Source organism: Stegostoma tigrinum, chromosome 12 (assembly GCF_030684315.1).
Source record: "Stegostoma tigrinum isolate sSteTig4 chromosome 12, sSteTig4.hap1, whole genome shotgun sequence".
NCBI classification, from domain to species: domain Eukaryota; kingdom Metazoa; phylum Chordata; class Chondrichthyes; order Orectolobiformes; family Stegostomatidae; genus Stegostoma; species Stegostoma tigrinum.
This window is the reverse complement of record NC_081365.1, coordinates 8,761,733-8,785,739: the sequence shown is the minus strand read 5'-3', so window position 1 is coordinate 8,785,739 and position 24,007 is coordinate 8,761,733. Positions and strand designations below refer to the sequence as shown.

At 42.8% G+C, this 24,007-nt stretch overlaps 1 long non-coding RNA gene across 7 annotated transcripts in view; it reads right to left on the bottom strand.

Moving 5' to 3' along the window:
• Positions 1-432: 432 nt before the first annotated feature.
• Positions 433-24,007, bottom strand: part of LOC132210430 (uncharacterized) — a 321,143-nt gene continuing 297,568 nt past the window's right edge. For all 7 annotated transcript variants that reach the window (XR_009446537.1, XR_009446535.1, XR_009446536.1 and 4 more), the window contains one exon: positions 433-2,767. This is a non-coding gene — a long non-coding RNA (uncharacterized LOC132210430). The remainder of the gene's footprint in view (positions 2,768-24,007) is intronic.

Sequence of the window (24,007 nt, the reverse complement as noted above, 5' to 3'; positions counted from 1 at the left end):
CCTGACTAGCCCTGTCTTTAAAGTATTACACAGTACACGCCTCTCACATGTTAATGATACCACAGTAAGAACTCCCTAATTCCTGAGCGCTGCAATTTCCTCCGTAAGCTTCTCTACTTCTTTGTCCCCTTTATGTAAAACCTGCCCCTTTATTTACCGATAACCTATGTCATGGTTTGCCAAATTGTGTTTGATAACAACCCTGTAAATCCTCTTGATGAGGTCTTACTACATGAAGATGCTACATCAGTGTAAATTCCTCTTGGAGTGAATACAAACCAGCTCCTTTATCGTGTACACATATCCCTCTGTCCTACACATCCTGTGCTTTTTTCTGGTACATTTAATTAATCCACACAAACATACAGAAATAATTTATACATGTTCAATGGGTCCTAGTATTCAATGAAACAGAGAGACAATGGATACTGATTGCAAGAAAAACAGTTTATTTGAAATAAAGTTTTTTTAACATTGGCATGAATAATATTTTACATTAGCACGGTATTAGGAATAAAGTCACCATAGTCCCATAGAGTGGGTGTCTCAGAGTCAACTGGTTTAACCTGAGGGTCACCACGCCTCAGGTGAGAATAGAGGGTGAGAAGATAGGACCTTGATGGTAATCTCAGCTGGTGCTGGAACTGAACCCATGCTATTGGTGTCACTCTGCTTTACATTCCACACAAATGAACTAACCAACCCCCAACATTAGGAATCGGACAACACTGAAATCTCAGCTAAATGGAGGACAGAAGGCGGTATTGGATAATTCAAAGCGATCCCAGTAAAAATAAACACACTTAATTCCCATTATCAGGCATTGTACAGGAACTCCACCAACATTGAAATTTGAATTGTTAAACTACACAGATAAAGGGTTTCATCAGTAAGAGCCATTTCCACGCTGCATTAACAATTCTCAATTGTGTTCAGGATGTGGGTGTTGTAACTAATTTACAGCCCTGGGTTAGTGATGGGAGGAGTCAGCCAGTGTTTAGATCATAAATCATAGAATCCCAACAATGTGGAAACAGGCGCTTTGGCCCAACAAGTTCACACTGCCCTACACAGCATCCCATTTACATCTATCCCTCATAATTCACCTAATCTACACATTCCTGAACAGTATGGGCAAGTTAGCCTGGCCAATCCAATAAACCTGCACATCTTTGGATTCGTGAAGACTTTTCCCAACTAGTGAGCACTGAATAGGAAGCGAAGATCAGGATTGAGACAGAAGAAGGCTCAGCTGTGAATCTTCCACAGTCAAATAGTCTCCCACTAACATGTTCTGTTAAGAGCCAACTGTCGAGAGGAGCACTGACATGGAAGACGCTGAGAGTATGGTGACACATTATTTAGATGCTCTGACATATTAGTTCGTGGAGGGAAATGGTCATGTGTTTGTGACGCCCCCTCTTCATGAGCAATAGGGGCAACTCCAAAGGCCTGCTACCCTAGCGCGAAGGCAGAAGTGGCATTCTCCCCTCTCATCCACCCTTACCATTACCCTCTAAAAAAAATCCAAGAAGTAGATCATCCCAGAGGGTGCATGCTGTAGTATAGAAAGTACATTGCCACTAATGGTGAAAGAGACACTTATACATGACCCCATTTTGCCACTCTCCACCCCATGTGGAGATGAACAAGTAAAACAAATTGAAATTTCAACTTACAGGAAGAAATGAGTAGTTCATACAAGTAACAAAACAACTAAGCACGATAAAATGTGTATTTGACTTGGAAGTATCGAGTGAAGTATGTATTGAAGAATAAAATGATTCATCGAAAACCGCTTGAAATTGGAAAAACTGGATTCGGTTGTAACTTCAAAACAGAATTGAATAAAATGACAAGACGGAAAAGCCTTCGTGGCTACCAGGAACAAGTAGGGAAAGTGGAGCTAATTGGAAAGTACTTTCAAAGGGCTGGCATGGACATGAATGAGTTGAATGGCCTCATTCTGTGCTGTATTTTTCTATGTTTCTGAGTCAATGTGTTCTAAAGACAAGGAGAGATAATCGGCAAACAACAAAAAGGTAAATAGGAAAACTGTGAAAAGGATATTTGAGAAGGCGAGAATACAAAAGCAGGGGTGTACTGCCAAGGCTGTATAAAGCTGCATTTGGAATATTATGAGCAGTTTGGAACCGTACCCTAGGAAGAATGTGCTGGCCCTGGAGAGGGTATGCAGGAGGTTTACAAAAATGATCATGGTGCTGAAGGGTTTGTCCTATAAGGAGCAGTTAAGGGCTCTGGAGTTTAGAAGAATTGGGGGGGAGGGGGAGTCTGATTAAACTTACAGAATACTGAGACGCCTGAATAGAGTGCAAATGAAGAAGATAAAGTCACAAGGACACAGGCTCAGAGTGAAGTGACATCCCTTTAGAAATGAGATGAGGAGGCATTTCTTCAGCCAGAGGGTGGTGAATCTGTGGAACTCCAACTGCTGCAGGAGGCTGTTGAGACCACGTCATTGAGTGTATTTATGACAGCAACTGGTAGGCTCTTGATTAGTGAGGGGGTTACAGGGAGAAGGCAGGAGAGTGGTGTTGAGAAACATATCAGCCAAGATCCAGTGGTGGATAGCATCAATAGGCTGAATGGCCTAATTCTGCTCCTTTACATCTTATGGTCTAAGAGAAACAAACCTCCTGTTGATGCCCCTGACTGGTCTCACAAGTGAAGTGCAGGTCAGTCGGATGAATTATCAGATGGATATAGTCCAATGGAAGTCTCCACTAGCAACAGTCCCTTCCTTGAGCTGAGGAGGAAAGGGACAAAGCAGTTACCTTGTACCAATACACTCAACATCCACATAACTTAGAAATGAACAAAGGGAAAATATTGACAATCTTACCATGAATACCTGTGTTTTTGTTCTGACTTACAAGTTTCATGGCTCATCTGCTTCCAGTTTCAATGGTATCCCTTCTGTCTGTCTTTTGGAGATGTTGGGGGTTCTGTGGCAGTGGTGGAGGAGGGGAACTTGTGGCTGACTCATGATAGAGAGTTGGAGGTGGCTTAAAGTACTGTTGGGTACTGCAAGTGGTGGGAAACCTGAACACTGCTGTTTCTGCCTCAGAGATGGTACAGGCTTCAGTTTCTCCTCACAGTTGATGCATTAAATTTAACAAGAGTAGGATACTCATTTGGGCAAGGTGCTGCTCTCTCTCCCTCTCTCTCTCTCTCTCACACACACAGTGGAGATCTCCTGTAAGTTAATTGTCAGGACTTCCAATTGCTGCAGATGCAGACAGAGGAAAAACCTTTCAAAATAAAAGGTGTTGCTGAGTGAGAAATTAAAACCTGTTAATTCTAAAACATGGACAAGCTAAAGCAAAGCAACATAAAGGGTGACTGAAACATAATCAAATTTGCTGATATTGAAATTTCAGCGCAGATAATGGAATAGCGACATCAGCAACATCACACAAAAAATTATATTTCTTTCAATCATTGAACAAATTGCAAAATCAAAAGCTAAGTATCACCATCTTTCTTCTGTTTTGCTCATATACCAGTTTGCTTTGGTGCGTCCAATGTTGGATGCGTAGAAATTTCCTTCAATGAAATACTGTGAAGACAGAAGCCATTGTTTTTCTTTCCTTGCTCCAAATTCAGTTCCCCACCCATCTCCCTGAGTGACAGTCTGAGACTATTGAATCTGTTGACAACCTCGGTGTCTTATTCAGTCGCAGAATGAGCTTCCAGCCACATGTCCATACCGTCACCAAATCCACCTATTTCCATTCCCTTAATGACACCAGACTCTACCCACCCCCTGGTTGATCCACTGCTGAAATCCTCATCTGTGCCTTTGTTAACTCTGGACTCAACCACTCCAATGAAGTCCTGACTCATCTCACATGGACTACCCTTCACATCAATGCAAATTTGGGATCATGCAGAATTCTGCCACCTGTGCCTCAACTCCCCCCAAATCCCATTCTCAACACCCCTATTCTTACAGATCTACTTTTGACAACTGGTCTTGTTTTGAAAATTCTCTTTCTTGGTTTCAAATCTCTCCATGGCCTCATTGTTCCCTCACTCTGTAATCTCCTTTAGCACCCATAAAACAGAAGCAGTTCAGAAAAAGATTAAGAGACTAATAGATGTTTGTCTTGTGTGGAGAGATTGCACAGGCTCCTGCATCTACTGGAGTTTAGACTGAATTGAAATTTATTGGATCTGCAGGGCTCTTGATAGGATAGATATGAAAAGGAATTTTTCTTCTTGTGGGAGAATCTAGAACTAAGGGTCACCATTTTAGCATAACGGTCCTCCTATTTAAGACAGATAAGCTAAACAGTCGTGAGTTTTTGTAACGCTGTCAAAAGTTGACAGAGACAGAGTCCTTGAATATTTTCAAGATGTTTGAAGAACAAAAGGTGAAAGGTTATCGAGAATAAGGAAAGATGTGGAATAATCCAATCAGCCATGATCTTCTTGAATGGCAGAGCACAGCATGTTTGAGGGGCTGATGGGCCAAATGGCGTACTACTGCTCCTAATTCCAATGCATATAACCCTCCAGAAAACTTGCATTCGTCTAAATCTGGTTTCTTTTACATTTTCAGTAATAATTCACCATTGGTGGCCATGCTTTCAGCTGTATTGCTTCTATACCTCTCTGCCTCTCTCTCCTGTTTTATAACACTTCCTAAAATCAACCTCTTTGATCAGAGATAACAAGGCATAGACCTGGATGAACACAGCAGACCAAGCAGCATCAGAGGAGGAGGAAAGCTGACAGTGCAGGTCTGGACCCTCCTTCAGAAATGGGGGAGGGGAAGGGGATTGTGAAATAAATAGGGAGAGATGGGGAGGTGGATGGAAGACGGATAAAGGAGCAGTTGGGTGGAGTGGAGGCAGACGGGTCAAAGAGGTAGAGATGGAGCTAGTAAAGGTGAGTGTAGGTATGGAGTTTGGGTGGGGATAGGTCAGTCCAGGGAGGGTGGACAGGTTAAGGAGGCGGGATGAGGTAGGAGGTAGGGCTTGAGGTAGGAGGAAGGATGGGCAGGTTAGGGAGGCGGGGACGAGCTGGGCTGGTGACCAGGTTCTTGGACATTTGAGCAACCTCCTAAGGCTAGATAGTATCATTTGTCCATTTATAATTCTTTTGGGAAGAATGTGGGATTATTTTTGCATTAAAGCAAAATTACTTCATAATTGCTACATAAGTATAACGGAGCCATATGAATATATTGGTGACATATGAATATAAAATTTCTCTTGTTAAGTACACAGAATCTAATTGCTTCCAAACCTAATTCTCCTGCAAGCACCACTTGACAGCATTTGGGATACTCCCTACTTGCCTGGATGAGTGCAGCCATCAACAACATTTAAGAAGTTCGACACCACCCAGGACAAGGCAGCCCACTTGATTGGCACTACATCCATAAGCATCCACTCCCCCCACCACCAATGCTCAGTAGCATCAGTGTGTACTATCTACAAGATGCACTGCAGAAATTCACCAAAGATCCCCAGACAACAGCTTTCAAACCTGGAACTAGTTCCATCTAGATGCACGAAGGCAACAGGAACATGGGAACACCACCAACTGCAAATAACCCTCCAAGCCACTCACCATTCTGGCTTGGAAATATGTTCCTTCAGTGTTGTTGTATCAAAATTCTAGAATTCCCTCCCTAATGACATTGTGGGTCTATTTGCAGCACATGGACTGCAGCAGTTCACCACCACTTTCTCAAAGGCAACAAGGCATTAAATGCTGGCTCAGCAGATGGCCATGTCCCACGAGTGAATTAGAAAAGGTCAGAAATCTCACACCAGGTTACGGTCCAACAGGCTTATTTGAAAACACAAGCTTTTGGAGCCTCACTCCTCCTTCAGGTGTTAGTGAGAGAGGTATGGAATTTACAAGTAAAAGATCAAACAGTCATGCCACTGATGAGGATGTATTAAACAAACCTGAGATGCTGTTAAATCTTTAATCAGTTAGAAGGTTTTAACTGATGAATATGCATACATAAATCCCCAAATTCCTTACTAGTTACTGCCTTGAGAGAGCTAAAGGTTTTAACAGTGTAAAGAAGAGGTGACATTTGTCTGACCTAAAATATCACGTCTTTTTTATAATGATAAAACCTTTAATTCTCTCGGGACAGTGACTTGTAAGAAATTCAGGGAATTACATATACATATTCATCAACTAAAACCTTCTAGCTGATTAAAGATTTAACACCATCTTAGGTTTGTGTAGTATATCCTCATCAATGGTGTGACCTTTTGATTTTTTTACTTATAAATTCTGTGTCTCATTCAACCTCTCTCACTAACATCTGAAGAAGGAATGAGGCTCCGAAAGGTTTTGCTTTCAAATAAACCTATTGGACTATAACCTGGTGTTGTGTGATTTCTGAACTTGTCCACCCCAGTCCAACACCGGCACCTCCGCATCATGAATTAGAAAAAGCTATGAATGGCATATCTTTTCACAGTCTCATGCCTCCTTGACTCCATAACCCATTCCTGTCCAACTCCTTTCATTTCACCGTAGTCTTCCAACTCCTGCCTATTTCTCATTCCCCATGCCATCCAGGGTCTCTGTTTAGACCTCCACTGCATGATTGTGTGTAATTCTGGGCAGAGGACAGTTAAGAATCAATCACATTGTTGTGGGTCCAGGGTCACATGCAGACCAGGTAAGGATAGCAGTTGCCTTCCTTCAAGGGCATTAGTGAACCAAATGTGTTTCCCCGAACAACTGACAAGATTAGACTTTTAGTTCCAGATTTTTATTGAATTCCAATACCTGCCATGATGGGATTTGAACTCCGGTCCCCATAATATTCCCCAGGTCTCTGGATTAATAGTCTAGCATTAATACCAATATGATATCACCTTTGTGAAGAGCAGGTACTATTGGTAACGTGGACGTTTATGGCAGATGATTCCATGCATGCACAGGAAGATCCCACAAATAGAATTCAATTTTTATTCAGCTTGGTTGAGGGCTATTTAATTCCCTGAAGGGCTGAGGATGAGTCCCCAGGCTTCTCTTAGAAATAACAGCACAGAATCTTTAATCCTGTCATAATGGTGGAAGCTCCTCAAACCTCAGTGGTAAGACACTGCTTTCTATTTGAAGCGATTCATGAGATCCGAATGTTGTGAATTTATTATTTTTAACTGAGGTGTGATATTCATGTTTTGGGAGGGAACCATGGAATGGGGCATGAGATGTACAGGATATCCATTATCCTGTAACACCGGGAGACAGAGATACACACCCCAGGGTGCCTGGTGAAACTGTAGCACTGCAGTGAGCCCCTCACTGACTGACAAGCCAATTTTCATCTGGACTCTTCAGGCAAGTGAGCAGGAGGTCAGTAGCAGGAGGTCAGTAACCATAGCAACACCAGAACACCCGCACAGCAGTGCTGCAAAACGAAGAGAAAGTTAGTTATTTTTAAAAGAGAAAAAGACGAGGTCTCGAGGTACATTTAATCGGCGGTTTGTCACTGCTGACATTTCACAGGAGTGTGTGAACAGATGAAAAGCGTCCTTCAAATAGGGGACAAGATTAAATTCAGGGTTTTCTGGGATTTTGCAAAGAAAATAGATTTTCATTCAGTGAGACAATTCTTGCAGATGCTAAGGTGTCAGTCCTGTGATTCATTTGGCACACACTGCTAATCCTCAGGTGACTGTCAGAATATTTGACTGTCACATCTGCAGCTGCTTGACAATCACTAGCAGTGTTCTTCAGCAGTGAGAATATTCCTTCATCAGCATTAACCAGATAATTACATTAACCTTCAATATTCTCCTGACTGTTTATGGCTGTGGATGGGTAGAGTCTACTGAAACTCTTTCCCAACTTCCAGGAGAGATGCAGATTGAAACTCACTCTATATGTTCCCAGGAAAATACTCTCAAGGTAGGCACAGCATGGTGCCAGATGCAGTGTAAAGCTACCTTTATTCTTTTAAACTGAAAGTAAATCTTCCTTGATACAGTTCCCATCAAACATCAAGACAGGGACAGCATGGGGCTAGATACACGGTAAAACTTGCTTTACTCTTTTAAAATGTAAGCATAGTTCCCTCAACACCGTTCCCATCAAGGAGGCACAGCATGGGGTTAGATAAAGCTCCCTGTCCTCGTTCAAACTTAAAGTAAAGCTCTGTCTACAAGCATTCCCAGAACAGTTACAGCACAGTTACATTCTGACTAAATCTCCCTCTCCTCTTTTAAACTGAAAGTAAAGCTTCCTTGACACTGGCCCCATCAAAAACCGCAGGACGTGATCAGCACAGGGTTAAATATAGAATAAAGCTTCTTCTACTCTTTTAAAGAGTAAGTAAAGTTTCCTCAACACAGTCCTCATCTAACACTTTCAGGACAGAGTCTGCAAAGGGTTAGCTACAGAGTAAACCTCTCCCTACATGAGATAATTTCAAATTTCCAGGTCATGTTCAGCATGGAATTAGATATTCATTAAATCATCCTCAACACTGTCCCTGTTAAACGGTCCAGAAGCAGGTATAGCACAGGGTCAGGTATGGGCTAGATCCCCTCTACTCTTTCAATCTGAATGTAAACTGAAAATAAAGCTCCCTTTACTCTGTCCCCATCAAATACTCCCATAACAGGGACAGCATGGAGTTAGCTGCTATATAAAGCTACCTTTACTTTTTTAAAGTGAAAGTAAACTGTAAGTGAAGCTCTGAGATAATGGGAACTGCAGATGCTGGAGAATTCCAAGATAATCAAATGTGAGGCTGGATGAACACAGCAGGCCAAGCAGCATCTCAGGAGCACAAAAGCTGACGTTTCGGGCCTAGACCCTTCATCCAAGTGTTACATGTAAGTGAAGCTCTCCCTGCTATTCCTACCAACACTGCTAGGGCAGTATAAAGCCCAAATCTCCACTATTTGCTTCAACTCATCAAACACTGCTGGGATCTTGTACTTGACTTTGATTTAGTATCTTATCCTTAAGTCCCCCATACCAGGTGGGTGGGGTGGGGTCAGGTAGGATGGAGAGTAACACCTTCGATACTACACTTGGACAATCAGTTTTGGATTAGGGGTTCAAGTCTCTGGAGAGCAACTTGAACCTTTAGACTCAGAGACTGAAGAGTTATTCAAGCCTGTGATTGCACGTTGCCAGTAAAGTTGGCTTGTGATACCCTGCAGACAAACAATCTACTGGTGCTCACTGGACTGGAGTGAATAGTATCTCTGGAATCTACAGTCAATGAACAGAGTAGAAAAAAGAAAAGATTGGTGCTCCTGACTCACACCAAATAGGCTTGTTGAAATATCGCAACTTAGATTTTGTTGTCTCCGGATGGGTGGAGAATGATGTATCCCCAAAGATAGTCACCAGGGCTCCTCAGTAGTCTCATCATGCTGGGAATCTGATATACTGATTCTAGGGAAATTGCTTAGGCATATCTTTTAAACACCTGATGATGATTCTGCAACTTCCCTGGACTTAGGAGGCTTACAAATATCCTAACCATTCAGAATTGTGCCTGAGTAGCTCCCCAGGAAATGTCAGAGAGATGAAAAACACGTGTAGCTCCTGGGAAACTTTACAACTGACACCCTCCTCTCCTCACAGGGGTGCATAGATTATATGGCTTATAGGGAAATGGATCTGGGTGGGATATTCTAAGGGTCAGTGTGGACTTGTTGGGCCAAAGGGCCTGTTTCCACACTCTAGCGATTCTATGATCTATGATCGCACACACACACGCACGCACGCGCACACACACACAAACAGACTCCTGCTAATCACATATCCTCCCCTCTGCAAACACTGTGACCATCTTCATTGGTTCGCCGATTTCCCCACCCAAAAACCCTGCAGTGCCAACCCTATGACCCAACCTGCCCTGACTGCATCAATCTGAATCACACCAACCCTTTCATCTGTCTCTGAACCCATGACACCTTTCCTGATTACTGACTTTCCCAAGCCCTCCCGGCACCCGCCTCAACACCCCCCACCCCTAACCCCCCTTGCCACCCCATCCTCTTACCACCTAGTTACCTAACCTAATCACCCAATATCCTAATTAGATGCCATGCTAGCTCCTCCCTTACCCTGCCCACTTTTGCCCCTAACCCTCTTCACACACTCATACACTCACAACTTCACTCATGCGCTCACACTAACACGCTGCAAAGTTCTGGAACTTATCGGGCTACAGCAGACACTGCCATAAAAAAGGAGGCACGGCTTCAGCACAGATTCTCTCTCAGTGCAGAAGGGCATCTGAAGATCAGCCATAAAAATCGGAGGAAGGCAACTTGTTCATTTTTCTTGTTTGGTAAGTGTCAGAGAGAAAAGGGCTCTAATGCTGACAGAAAGATTGGGCTCAGACTCCAACAAAAATAACTTTGAACCACAACGTCAGAAAAAAATCTGAGCGAACTCTCACCCAACTAAGAAACAAAAAAGTGCATCTGAGCACAATTTCAAACAAAACAAGCTCTGTTAACATTCCGAAGGAGTCTGGTGACTGGCCTTATCACCCCGACACATAGAAACATTCCCACTGCTTCGAATGACATCGAAGTTACTGAGAAGATTCAAATTCCTGAAGCATGACAGCAGCACAGACGGAGAGATGCTGTACCTCATCACTCTTTCATGCCAATCTTCCCCCTTCTCTTTGGCTTTACTGCTTTCTATTACCTGCTCCCAAATTATTTTCATCCTTTTTTTTTCTTTTTGTATCCTTCACTGTTTCCTCGCTCGTCTTTTTATGACTGTACTTTCATTTTATTTTTCTTGGCCTTTCCCTCAGTTGATCCATCTTGCACACTAGCTCCACAAGCAGCATTTGATTATGCAAATTGAGGCTGGTCCTAATATTACTCATAAGATGACTGTAAAACGAGACTCTAAACTGGTCTTTTATTTTCATTTTTGGACACCCCAAGATTCCCTTCTTCCTATCTTTATTGTTCATTTCTTTGTCCCTTCACCTATCTTTCTTTTAACATTGTTTTCTCTTGCTGTTCTAACTCTGCTCCCCTCTCCTATTCTGTCATTCTCCTGCTTCTTCTTCATTAGAAGGAGGAAGAGAGGTGACCTGATTGAGGTGTACAAGGTAATGAGAAGCATGGATAGAGCCGATAGCCTGAGACTATTCCCCAGGGCAGGATTGACGGCCACGAGGGGTCATAGTTTTAAGGTGTTAGGAGGAACGTATAGAGGAGACGTCAGAGGGAGGTTCTTCACCCAGAGAGTTGTGAGCGCATGGAACAGTTTACCAGTGGTAGTCGTGGAAGCGGAGCCATTAGTGACTGCTGGACATGCACATGGACAGCAGTGAATTGAGGGGAATGTAGGTTAGGTTATTTTATTTTTGGATTAGGATTATTCCACGGCACAGCATTGTGGGCCGAAGGGCCTGTACTGTGCTGTACTTTTCTATGTTTCTATTCCTTCCTGCATCTCTCCGCCACCTCCTACTGGCCAACCAGCGCAAGTGGCTTGATAGCCACTTATGAATCAGATAGAAGTTAATGCTGAACAGTGAGGGGGAGACCCTTGTCAATCTATGGTTCCTCAAGTAGAGTTAACACGCAAATAAAAATGGCTGAATGAGCATGGTGTTGGTACTCTTCCTTCTTAACATATTTGACATTAGCTTGAGCTGGTGTAATTTAACATGGACCCTTCCCAGATAGGAAGTATATAGGTAGGGTGTACACAGAGTCACGTTAATATCTCATTCTACAGGTTACTCCATGTCTTACCTTAGAAGATCTGGAACACAAAATGCTGTCACCACGGCAACCAGAGCATCTGCAGTTCCCATTATCTCTGATGCTATCACCACAAACTGAATCACTTTGGACTGTATCAGCACCCAATGTTGACAAACCAGATTGCATTCAGCAAAATTAATTCAACTTTCTGTGGTACAAACAGGGTTCCGATTATTGGATTTATGTAAATAATTCATTGTGGCATTAAAACAAACAGTAATGTCTAAGAGGTCAACACAGACACTAAACGTTGGGTGCATCAAGTAGGAAGTGTTCAGCAATGTGCAGCTGACTGATATGGAACAGGGCCTTCTCATTATTGTCTCCACCCATTTCTCAGTCAGCTTCAGATATTCCTGATGCTCTCTTGGTCAGTGTCTGTGTCGCCTCCACCCTCTTTGGACCTTGGCTTACACAAAGCTCTGGCAGCCTTATCCTATCTCATACCAAGTTCGAGTTATCAGGTTCCCAGGTACCTCATGGGACACCAACACCAAGTCCTGATCCAGGTGCAATCCCTTTACGCTGTCAATCCTCCCTATCTCCCAGAAACTCCCACTGAACTCCACCTTTCTCCATCTGTAACTATTTGGACACCATGTACTTCATCCCACTGGAAACTTAGTGAGACATCTCAAGGTGCTTCACAGAGGGTCAATCTGACAACATCTGACATCAAACCAATGTGAAGAGGCTCGGATCAATCATGGACAATGTAGTAGATTCTAAGATAATGGGATCTGCAGATGGTGGAGAACCCAAGATAATAAAGTGTGAAGCTGGATGAACACAGCAGGCCCAGCAGCGTCTCAGGGGCACAAAAGCTGACGTTTCGGGTCTAGACCCTTCATCCTGGATGAATCTTGTAGTAGATTCTAAGCAGTGTCATCAAACAGGACAGATGAGGTTAGGGTGGTAAACAGATGGAGCAGTTTAAGGAAGGCATTTTAGACCTCAAAGCTTAAACAGCTGGTGACACAATCGCCAATTGATGAGTGATGCAAAATCAGGGATTTGAATCCAGAGGGACTGTATGGTGGCTTTGTGGTCAGCACTACTGCCTCACAGCCACCAGGGACCTGGGTTCAATTCCAGCTTCAGGTGGAGTTTGCAAGTTCTCCCCAAACCTGCATGCGTTTCTGCTGGGTGCTCTAGTTTCCTCCAACAGCCCAAAGATGTGCAAGTTAAGTGGATCAACCTTGCTAAATTACCCATAGAGTTCAGGGAGATGTAGGTTTGGTGCGTTAACTGTGGAAAATGCAGGGGTAGGGGGATAGGTCTGGGTGGGATGCTCTTTGGAGGGTTGGTGTGGACTTGTTGAACAACCCAGTTATTGCAAATTGATTGTTTTTTTTATAGAATCCCGCATGCTGTGGAGATTCCATTAAAAAAATCAATTTGCAAGAACCCAGAGATCAAGGAATGCAGACATTTCAGATGATGGTAGGATAGCGTTGTCAACATTCTAGGAATGGCTTGTAGTTTCCAGGAACTAAAGGTCAATATCCTACTCAATGGCTCCTGTATGCAACCCGGCAGGAAAATCACAGGGACATTAAAAAAAATCACTTCATCTGATGAAGGAGCAGTGCTCCAAAACCTTGTGGTTTTAAATAAATCTGTTGGACTATAATCTGGTGTTGCTTGACTTCTGACTTTGTTCACCCCAATCCAATATTAGCACGCCCACATCAATACTAGAGATTGTAGCAGTCTCATATCTAGGGGCTGATGCTTTGAGAACGTGAAAGCACAGCAAATTCTAGAAATTAAATTCAATTTAAACCTGGTCTCGGTAATGTAGAAAGAGATCTCCCAGGCTAATTCCTGGGATGGTATGACTAATGTATGAAGACAGGCTGGATTGGTTGGGACTATATTTTGGAGTTTAGAAGAATGAGTGAGGATTTCAGAGAAAGTTATAAAATTCTAACAGGACTAGAAGGGTAAATGCAGGGAAGTTGTTCCCAGTAGTTGGGGAGTTTGGAACCGGGGTCACAAGTTAAGGATATGGGATAGGACATTTAGCACTGAGATGAGGAGACACCCAGGGTGGTGAACCTGTGGAAGTCTCTACTATAGAAAGTGGTTGAGGGCAAAATATTGAATGTTTTCAAAGAGTTATATATAATTCTCAGGGTTAAAGAGATCAAAGGATATGGCGGAGAAAGCGGGAACAGGGGACTGAGTTGGATGATCAGCCATGATCATGTTGAATGACAGAATAGGCTCGATGGGCTGAGTGGCCTACTCCTGCTCCTATTTTCTACATAATGGTGAGATGAAACTCTCAGCGATTTTTGCAAAGGTTCACTGATGTCTTTTAGGGAAGGAAATCTTCCTTGCTGACCAGGTCTAGCCTACATACGACTCCAAAGTCATGTCAATGTAGCTGGCTCTTAACTTGACTCTGAAATGGCGAAGGAAACCACTCAGATTATGGGGCAATTCTAGTTTGGGCAGTAAATGTTATCCTTGCTGCCAATGTCCACACCCTATTGAAGAATTAAATAAAACTCTTCACTAAATATAAAAGTTTTGAAAATGGAAAAGAAATGGTTGTTTGGCTGACAGGTCCTATTAGTTAATGACTCATTTTGATTTTTGATTGACGACAGATTGCAGTGGGTCATAAAGATGGATGTGTGACTGACCAATGACTGGACCATGGGGGTAGGCCATGAGATGAAACCTCCAGAAACACAATTAATCACAGGTGACAACTCCCCAGTCAGGTTAAAGAAATTTCAGAGTTAGAGAATGGCGATATCTTAAACAAAGGCATGTAGACAAGGGATCTTTGAGGATTCAACATTTAAATACTGAAACACAAAGTAGTCAGGTTCAGCTGATATTCCAGCATTTTATTTAATGAATGCAAATCTCTAGAGCTCTAGCAATAAAGTCACTTTTGCTGGGTTTAAGTTGATTAGTCCACCACTTTGTCTGCATTCCTCAGTAATGAGCAACATTATTTGTTTCTCCACAAGCGTATAAGGTGTTGGGTACTGATGCCTCTGTCGTGGGGAGTAGACTGCACAGTCTAGTGCTCAACCTATTTAGTAAGGACCATTGTCTATGCAGTGGTTCAAAGCTTGCCATTCACAGAATCCCTATAGTGCTGATAAAGGCCTTTGGGCCTACTGAGTCTGTCTAAATCCTTCAAAGATCTTCCCACCCAGACCCAGCCCAACATTGTAACTCTGCATTCCCCTTGGCTAACCCATCTAACCTCTACATCCCTGCACACCATACAGCAATTTAGCATGGGAAATCCACCTAGCCTGCACATCTTTGGGCTGTCGGAAGAAGCCAGAGCACCCAGAGGCAACTCACAGTCATGGTGTGCAAACTGCATACAAGCAATTGCCCAAGGCTGCAACTGAGCCCAAATCCCTGGTGCTGTGAGGCAGCAGCATTAACACTGAGCCACCGTGCCACCCCCATTTGATAGATGGGGTTTGTCACAGCAACTTGTGAATGAATTCCTGTATATTCCTTAATCTCATATGTGTCAGTCACTCTGGATCAGGAAGCAAGGTTCTGACCTTTCTTCGTTAAGGAGATGTGTGCTTTGCTGGCTGTGAAATCATTTATTGCCTAACCCTAGCTGCCTTGAAAAAGTGATGGTGAGCTGCCACCTTAATCATTGCAGTCTATTACAGAGTAAATATACCCCCCAAGGCTGGTCAGGAGGGAGGTCTAAGATTTTGACTCAGTCACGCTGATGGGACAGTGATATACAGAGAACAAAGAAGAGCACAGCACGGCACAGGGACCGGCCCTTCAGTCCAACAAGCCTGCACCGACACATGATACCCTTCTAAACTAAAAACCTTTTGCCTCTGTGTGGTCCATATCTCTCTCTTCCCCTGTCTATTCATATACCTGTCAAGATGTCTCTTAACTGTTCCTATTGTATCCGTTTCTACCACTTGTTCTGGCAGTGCACTCCAGGCCCTTATCACCCTCAGTCTAAAAAAACCTACCTCTCACTTCTTTAAACTTTCCCCCTTTTACTGTAAACCTATGTTCCCTAGTAATTGACATTTCTACCCTAGGAAAAAGACTCTGACTATCCATTCTATCTACACCTCATATTATTTTGTAAACATCTACCAGATCGTCCTTTGGCCTCCATCACTCAAGTAAAAATAAATCAAGTTTGCCCAATCTTACCTCATAGCTAACACCCTCCAAAACCAGGCAACGTCCTGGTAAGCCTTTCCTGTACCCTCTCCAAAGCCTCCACATCCTTCTGGCAATCTGGCAACCAGAACTGCATGTGATATTCCAAATGTGGCCTAACTAAAGTTCAATATATTTGCAACATGACTTGCTAATGTTTATATTCTACGCTTCAACTGATGAAGGCAGTCATGCCACATGCTTTCTTGACCATCTTATCCACTTGTGATTTCCCACCAGAATGCAACTGGCTTGGAGGGTAACTTGCAGGTGGCGGTGTTCCCAGTTATCTACTGCCTTTGACCTTCTAGACAGAAGTGGCCGTGGGTTGGAAGGTGCTGTCTAAGGATCTTTGGTGAACTTCCGCAGTACATCTTGGAGTCAAGTACACGCTGCTACTACCGTGGGTTAGTGGTGGTAGGACTGAATGTGCCTAAAAAGTGACTGCTTTGTCCTGAATGGTGGCAATTTTCCTGAGGCTTGCTTGAGCTACATTCATCCAAGCAAGTACTCCATCACATTGTGTCTTGTAGATAATGGACAGGATTTGGGGCATCAGGACATGAACTTATCACAAAGAAGCCTCTGACCTTCTCTTGCAGCCACTAAATTAAATGCAATTATTAGCGAGTTTTGAGAAGATTTGAAAACCTAAACAGATAAATAGAAAACAGGACATAACACCAGCGCTTCACCGGAGGCTCACTGATGATGTTACCTAGAATGGTGACAAAACGTTTGAAAACTAACCTTCCAGCTCAGCGAGCAAACTCACATCCATAAATGCATATATATATATATTATACATAATGGTGCCTGTTAGTCCTAGTTAGCAGGAGGTTTCCATACTCACATATGAGCTGTTCCAGGGAGTTAAAGTTGAGGGTTCCCTGGCTATCTCTCTCTGGAACTAATAATGGGGAACCAGAAAATGGCAGAGGGGTTGACTAAATGTTTTGCACCAGTCTTCACATGAGAAGACACTAATAGCATTCCAAAATTACTAAATAATCAAGCAGCAAAAGGAGAAGAGGAAATAAATACAACAACTATCAGTCGAGAAAAGTTGCTAGGAAAACTAATGGGGACTAAAGAACGATAATGACACAGTTTTAAAAATAAGGGGTAGGCCATTTCGAACAGAGTTGTGGATGATCAGCCATGATCATAATGAATGGTGGTGCTGGCTCGAAGGGCCAAATGGCCTACTCCAGCACCTATTGTCTATTGATAAGTTCCCTGGACCTGATGGGATGCATCCTGCGATATTAAAAAAAAACTAACACAGAGATAATAAATGTATTGGGACCAATCGTCCAAAATTCCTTAAATTCTGGAAAAATCACTGAGGAAACTTTTAATTAAAAAGGAAGTAGACAAAAAAAAGGGCCAATTAGCTTAATATCTGTTATTGGGAAAATGTTAGCCTCTATTATAAAGAATGCAATAGCAGAGAATTTAGAAATCCATTATATGATTGAGCAGGGTCAGTTCAGCTTCATAAAGGGGAAGTCATGCCTAACAAGTTTAAAGGAATCCTTTGAGGAGATAACAAGCAGGGTTGTGAGATTACGCACTTTGGCAGGAGGAACAGAGAAGACAAGCAGGATTATCAAAGGGAGAGCAGTGGATGTAAAATATTTCGATGTACAGAAGGAACTTGAAAAGGTACCACACAGGCAAATTAATATGATAAGCGCCCATGGTTTTGGAGGTAGTATATCGGCATTGATAGAGGATTGACCAACTAATACAAGACCGACAGGAATAAGGGCAGCATTTTCAGGATGGCAATCAGAAACCAGTGGAATCCCACAGGGATCAGAGTTGGGGCCATGATTATTTGCAAAATATATTAATGCCTTGGATGAGGAAAGTGAATGCACTATAGCCAAGTTTGCAGGTGACACAAAAAATAGGTGAGAATGACACAGAATCTGCATGGGGATACAGACAGATTCAGAGGGCAAAAACTTGGCAGATGATCCATAATGTGGGAAAATGAGGTCATGCACTGTGGCAGGAAGAACTGAGGAGTTGTATATTATTTAAATGGAAAGAGACTGCAGAAAGCTGCAGAACAGGGGAATGTGGGAGTTTTTGTGTATAAATCACTAAAATTTTATACTCAAGTTCAGCAGGTAAAGCAATGTTGGCTCTTATTTCAAAGGGAAAAGAGTATAAAAGCAGTGAGGTTTTGCTAAAATTGTATGAGGCACTAGCAGGACCATAGCTGGAATGTTGTGAACAGTTTTCTAAGAAACATTATCTAAGAAAAATACACTGACATTGGAGGCAGTCCAGAGAAGGTTTGCTTGGCTGATACCATTTCTGAAGGGATTGCCTTATGAGGACAGGCTGTGTAAGTTGAGCACGTACTCAGTGGAATTCAGAAGAATGAGAAGTGACCTTATTGAAAGGTACAGGATTCTTAATGGTCTGAGGCAGACTCAGAAAGGAAGCTACCCATTGTGTGAGAGTCTAGGGCCAGAGGGCATTAGCTCAGGATACCGATTTGTATATTTAAGACAGAGGTGAGAAGGAATTTCTTCTCTCAGTGGGTAGTGAATGTTTGGAGTTCTTTACTGTAAAGGGCTGTACTTGGTTGTTAACTATAATCAAGGCTGAGATAGATATGTTTAATTAGGATGGGAATCAAGGGTTAGCAGGAAAAGGCAGGAAAGTGGAGTTGAGGGAGCACGATGATTACAATGAGATATTAGATACAGCGATGTGACTTCGGCTTTAAATATTAACCAGGACATCTCCCTTACTATCCTCTGAAGTAATGCAATTTACTGTGTTCCCCATTGAGACATGCTTGTCCCAAGGAGTGGATCCACTCTTCCAGGTGAGGTTGAGAGATGGAGGAAATTGGAACAGATGATCAAATCCTGGTTTAAAGAGGTAACATCCTCAGAGGACACATCTTTCATGGAACATTTGTTGTTTGTCTAAGCAAACCTTCCAATTCAAAACTCAGGAACGGGGTAAAGCATCCATTATAAAAGGTGAAGTTAAGTAGCTATATTCTTACTGAACCATAGGACTGCTCTCCTCTTAAACAGATACCACTGTGCTGGTTTAACTTGATGGCCACCATGCCTTAGGCAAGGGAAGAGGTTGAGAAGGACAGTACTTCATGTCACCCTCAATCAGTGTGGGAACTGAAACCCCCATGCTGCCGACATCAGTTTGCATTGTAAACCAGCAATCCAGCCAACTGAGCTAACCAATAACCCTGCTACGTGATAATGGTTACCCTTCTCGCAACAGAGACTGAATATCAAATGCCTTTAAGAGCAGTATGGGTTAATCCAAATCAAATATGGAAATCTATACAGTGAACAGAAGCAAGAGAAAATCTATTCGAACATTTAAAGAACAGACACTCCCACTGATGCTGATTCAGGGCAATGAAACAATTTTTCTAAAATAAAAGCTGGGATTTTATTTGAATCTATAGACTATATAAACCTGGGGTATATATATTACGGCTCCATTGATACCTCAGTACCACTGCAGTGGGGACTCAGTTCATAGCTTCAGACGCCTGTTAATGAATTCGTCTGGTTCAGTCTGGTTTGCCTACCAGTGATGACTTGATAACACAGCTAATCTCTCTCCCGCTTTGTATTCATTGCATGCACTTTCCCATCCCTCACCCTTTCTCTCATGCTTCCTCCCACCACCCACAACCCTCCCCCCCACCCCCCACCCCCGCAACCTTCTCTTCTCACCAAAGGGCTTTGTTACGTTACATGGTTCAAATGTGGATATCCTTCTTGAATTATAAAGAATAGTAAATAGAAGTTCAGCTCGGAAATAATTCGATTTATCTCTTTGGATTGGGAAGGAATGGGAGTGTGGAGAGGAAAGGTTGATGGACAGCAGGAGGTAGGAAGCCGATATTGTGATATCTATAGGTAAAATCAGGTTACCGATGCCTCTAAAGGCGCAGGGATGAATTGTATTTTACAAAATGTATCAGCAATATGATTTGGAAAGAAATGGGACAAATGACTGCATTGTCAACCTATTAATCTTCCCAGGCTTTTCTTCCTTCAAAGATCTCTGTCTCCCCAGTGCATGCTTTCAGCAAATATGTCTGATCCTTTCTGGGACCTGGAGGTGCTTGCTGCAGAGATGGCCCTGCATTCCAATGAGGGTGGAGCAGTAGCAGTGTTCCAGTCGGAAGGTCTATTAGCCATTTTTCCTTCCTTATTTCTTTTGTCTGGTGTCTCATGTTTTTCTGTGACTGAGCTGCTACGTGACCACTGCAACCAGACACTCTGACTGATTTACAGAGGACCCACCCTGAAGGATCGGAAAGAAATTCACAGGCCTCCCGACACCTGATCTGACAACACCTTGCTTTTAAAAATTCTTGTCTGAATTTTCAATCCTCATTCCCTCCCTAACTCCATGACCTGTTCCAGCCCCAAAATCAGGTGAGGCAATGGCCTGGTAGTATTACTGCCAGATGATTAATCCAAAACCCAGATAATACCCAGGTTCAAATCCTGCCTTGGCAGGTGGTGGCATTTGAATTCAAGGGAGATAAAATAAAATACCTGGAATTAAGGATCTAATGATGACCATGAATCAATTGTCAGGAAAAACCCATCTGGTTCACTAATGCCCTTCAGGGAAAGAAACTGCCATCCTTACCTGGTCTCCCCTACAAGTGACTCCAGATTCAAAGCAACTCCCCTCTGGGTAATTAGGAATGCTAGCCTGTCAAGCGATGCCTTCATCCCATCAATGAATGAAAAAAACAGCGGTGTGTCTGGGCTCCTCCAATTCAAATTCTATTGACCTGAACTCCTCCATCCTGCCAGCCTGTGGAAATTACAAAACTGTAGAATTCCCTTCCTAAACTTCTCTGACACTTTAACTGTCTTTCATTCTCTAAGACCATCCTTAACACTTACCAGTCTGACCAAGTTTTAGGCCACTTGTATACATGTTTCAGTGTCAACTATTGTTGGCTAAACCTGCCTGCAAAGTGCCTTGGCACATTTTATAATGTCAAAGGCACTATATCAATGCAAAGATTTGCTTTTGTTATAAGGCACAGCTTTGTTTGCACAAAAAATGACAACCCAACAATTTTGATCCAACGTTATCACTTCAGAAACTGGTTCACAGCTACTCTGATGTTCTCCCCCTTTAACTACCTACATTCAACATGATCTCGAAGCCACCCTCTTGTTTTGACAGGACAGTGTACAGGGAACCTTCTCTGTGTCTAACCACATGCTTTACCTGTCCTTGGAGTGTTTGATGGGCCAATGTGGAGGGAGCTTTAACTTCAGTTTAAAACAGTAGAGGATACTTTACTCTGTATTTAACCCTGTTCTGTACCTCTCCTGGGAGTGTTTGATGGGGCCAGGGTAAAGGGAGTTTTACTCTCTTTCTAATTGCATGCTGCCTCTGTAGGTGAATTGTTTGATGAGTACAATGTAGAGATACTTTTACTCTATATCTAACCTGGAGCTGTACATATTCTACGAGTTTTGCACAGGCACATCACAAAGAGAGCTTTACTCTGGACCTGTGCGTACCTGGTCATTATGGAATTACAGAAGGAGGCATTTATTTTGTCTCATTAATAAAGCATTTGTGCTTAGTCTTACAATCCCTTGTATCTTTCATGAATACTTATTAAAATAATCTGGCATTGTTATGACTGATTCAAAGTTGACGTGATTCCCTACCCAGCTGTCCAAGTTACACATGCTTTCCTGAGCTCGTCCCTGAGTCAATCTTTCAGCATTCTGTAATCCAAAAGCATTACATATATGACATAGCTGTTACATACAGTGGCTCGAGAAGGCTTAAGGCCAGCTTCTCAATGGACGGCATTAACTAGGGGATGGCGCATCCAGTGGCGATCACATCCCAATAAGCTATTCAATGTTGAGATCTTAGGAAGACCATGTCTCCCTTCTTTTCAATTCACTACCCCTCCTCCCGCTCCCAATCACCCAGCATCAACTGGTTACAAAGCAAAATTAGGATTAATGATGGGGGTTCTGATCACGCCCATGTCTGGGAGATGCTGATGGAGGGGGGTGGGGTATAGGTCAAGTGTGAAGGTAATTGGTATGCAGAGGCAGAGGTGAATGCTGGAACAGTGCACAGGCGTGACGGGAAACTTTGTTCCCCACCACATGCTCATTCTAATCCTATTCTGAGAAGCTGACCATGCAATATGATCACTGACTCTTGTCAGTACGTGTGGTCATTAATGGGAAAGAATTCCTTTGATGTATTCAAACAATGTTGAGAGTGAGTGTGAGAGAGAACTAGTTTAGTGAACAGACAATAAGTTTGATAATGGTTGGTACGCTTACATGACCTACCGAACCGCAATGACCTCAGATAGCCACTGTGAAGTGAGTGTGTGATGGCTGACATTGTATTTTTTACTTAGTTGGCACAAGGAAAATAAGTTTAAAAAATAAAACAAAGGGTGGCATTTTTGATTACTGGTCTAGGCAGTGGTTCTGAAGGAATATGTCTATAAAAAGGAGTTTGACTAAAAATGCCTTCAGTCATAAACAATTCCATTCAGCTCCTTCTCAGGTCTCTAGCTAATACATTAGTCCCCTCTCAGACCACAAGGCCCCAGGTTCAATCTATTGTCCACTGGAGCCAGCTGGTTTCTGCCAGGACTCCCAACTTCCCTTGTGGCCGCTATGTGCCATTCTGAAAACCTCCCACCAGGGTGCTACTAGGATTAATGAGCAGGGCATCTATTAATCCCCATCTTTCCGGCCAGATTGTAGAGTGGGGAAAGATTGGGGAGGGGTAGTGTGGATGATGCTTGAGGGCAATCAGTACTTGGAGGGAACAGTGAAGGTTGGAATTGAGCACAGGAAGATTTACTTATCCATGCAACTTTACAAAATAAAATTGAACCATTTGATAGTCTGAGCCAAATTGTACAAATTATTGTTGAGACAAATAAACAAAAATAAGGAAAGTTGGAATTCTCTCACCCTTTATACATCCTCAGAATATTGTAAAAACTTTTACAGGTAAAGAAGCACTTTTGAAGTGTTGCAACCAACTAATCACAAGAAGATCCCACAAATAGCAATGTGATAAATGGCAGGGTGATTGGATGCAGTGACTTTAGTGGAGGGAGTCAGAAGACCATGGAGACCTCCCTGCTCATCTTTAAAATGTTGATATTAACCAGGGCATCAGCAAGACAAAAGAATTCTGAATGAATTTAACGGCAGCAGAACCTATGTTCCAAACAGAAATAACAATAAGATGCTTGGAAGAAGTTTAAAACCTGCAAACCTGGGTGTATTAGTCAAAACGTAAAAGAAAGTCTTCCTTAGTGATGAATTATTCATTTGTACCTGCGTATCAGTGAGGTTACTTTTGAGGTGAATATAGGGGAGCACTGAGGGGCAAGTGCAGAATGATTAGTCCAAATGGGCCTAGTGTATAATGAACAGTTGCTGAAAAAGCTCAACAACTCCAGCAGCATCTGTGAAGAAAAATCAGAGTTAACATTTCAGGCCCAGTGACCCTTCCTCAGATCTGGTTTATAGACAGAAGATAGGGTGGGGGATGGGGGTAAAGAGTAAACGATAGGTGGAGATGGAGTCCAAAGAGAGAAAGACCAGCTGGACAGATAAAGGGGTTGATAATGATCTGGCTAGGAAGGTGAATAGCTGTCAATGGACACTGTTAGTGACTAACAACAGGTGTTGTGTAAGGCAGGCTATGTGACAATTCGGCCTGGTGTGTGAGATAGGGGCAAGGACACAGGAGAGTTCAGGTCCTAAAATTATTGAACTCGATACTACGTCCAGAGGACTGCTGGGTCACCAAGTGGAAAATGAGGTGTTGTTCTTCTAGCTTGTGCTGACCTTTGCTGGAACACTACATCAAGCCAGATACAGAGATGTTCAATTTTAAGTTCAAATGTCAAGTTCAATAAACTATTGAACTCGATATTGAACATCTGTCTCTGGCTTGCTGTAGTGTTCCAGCAAAGCTCAGCGCAAGCTGGAAGAGCAACA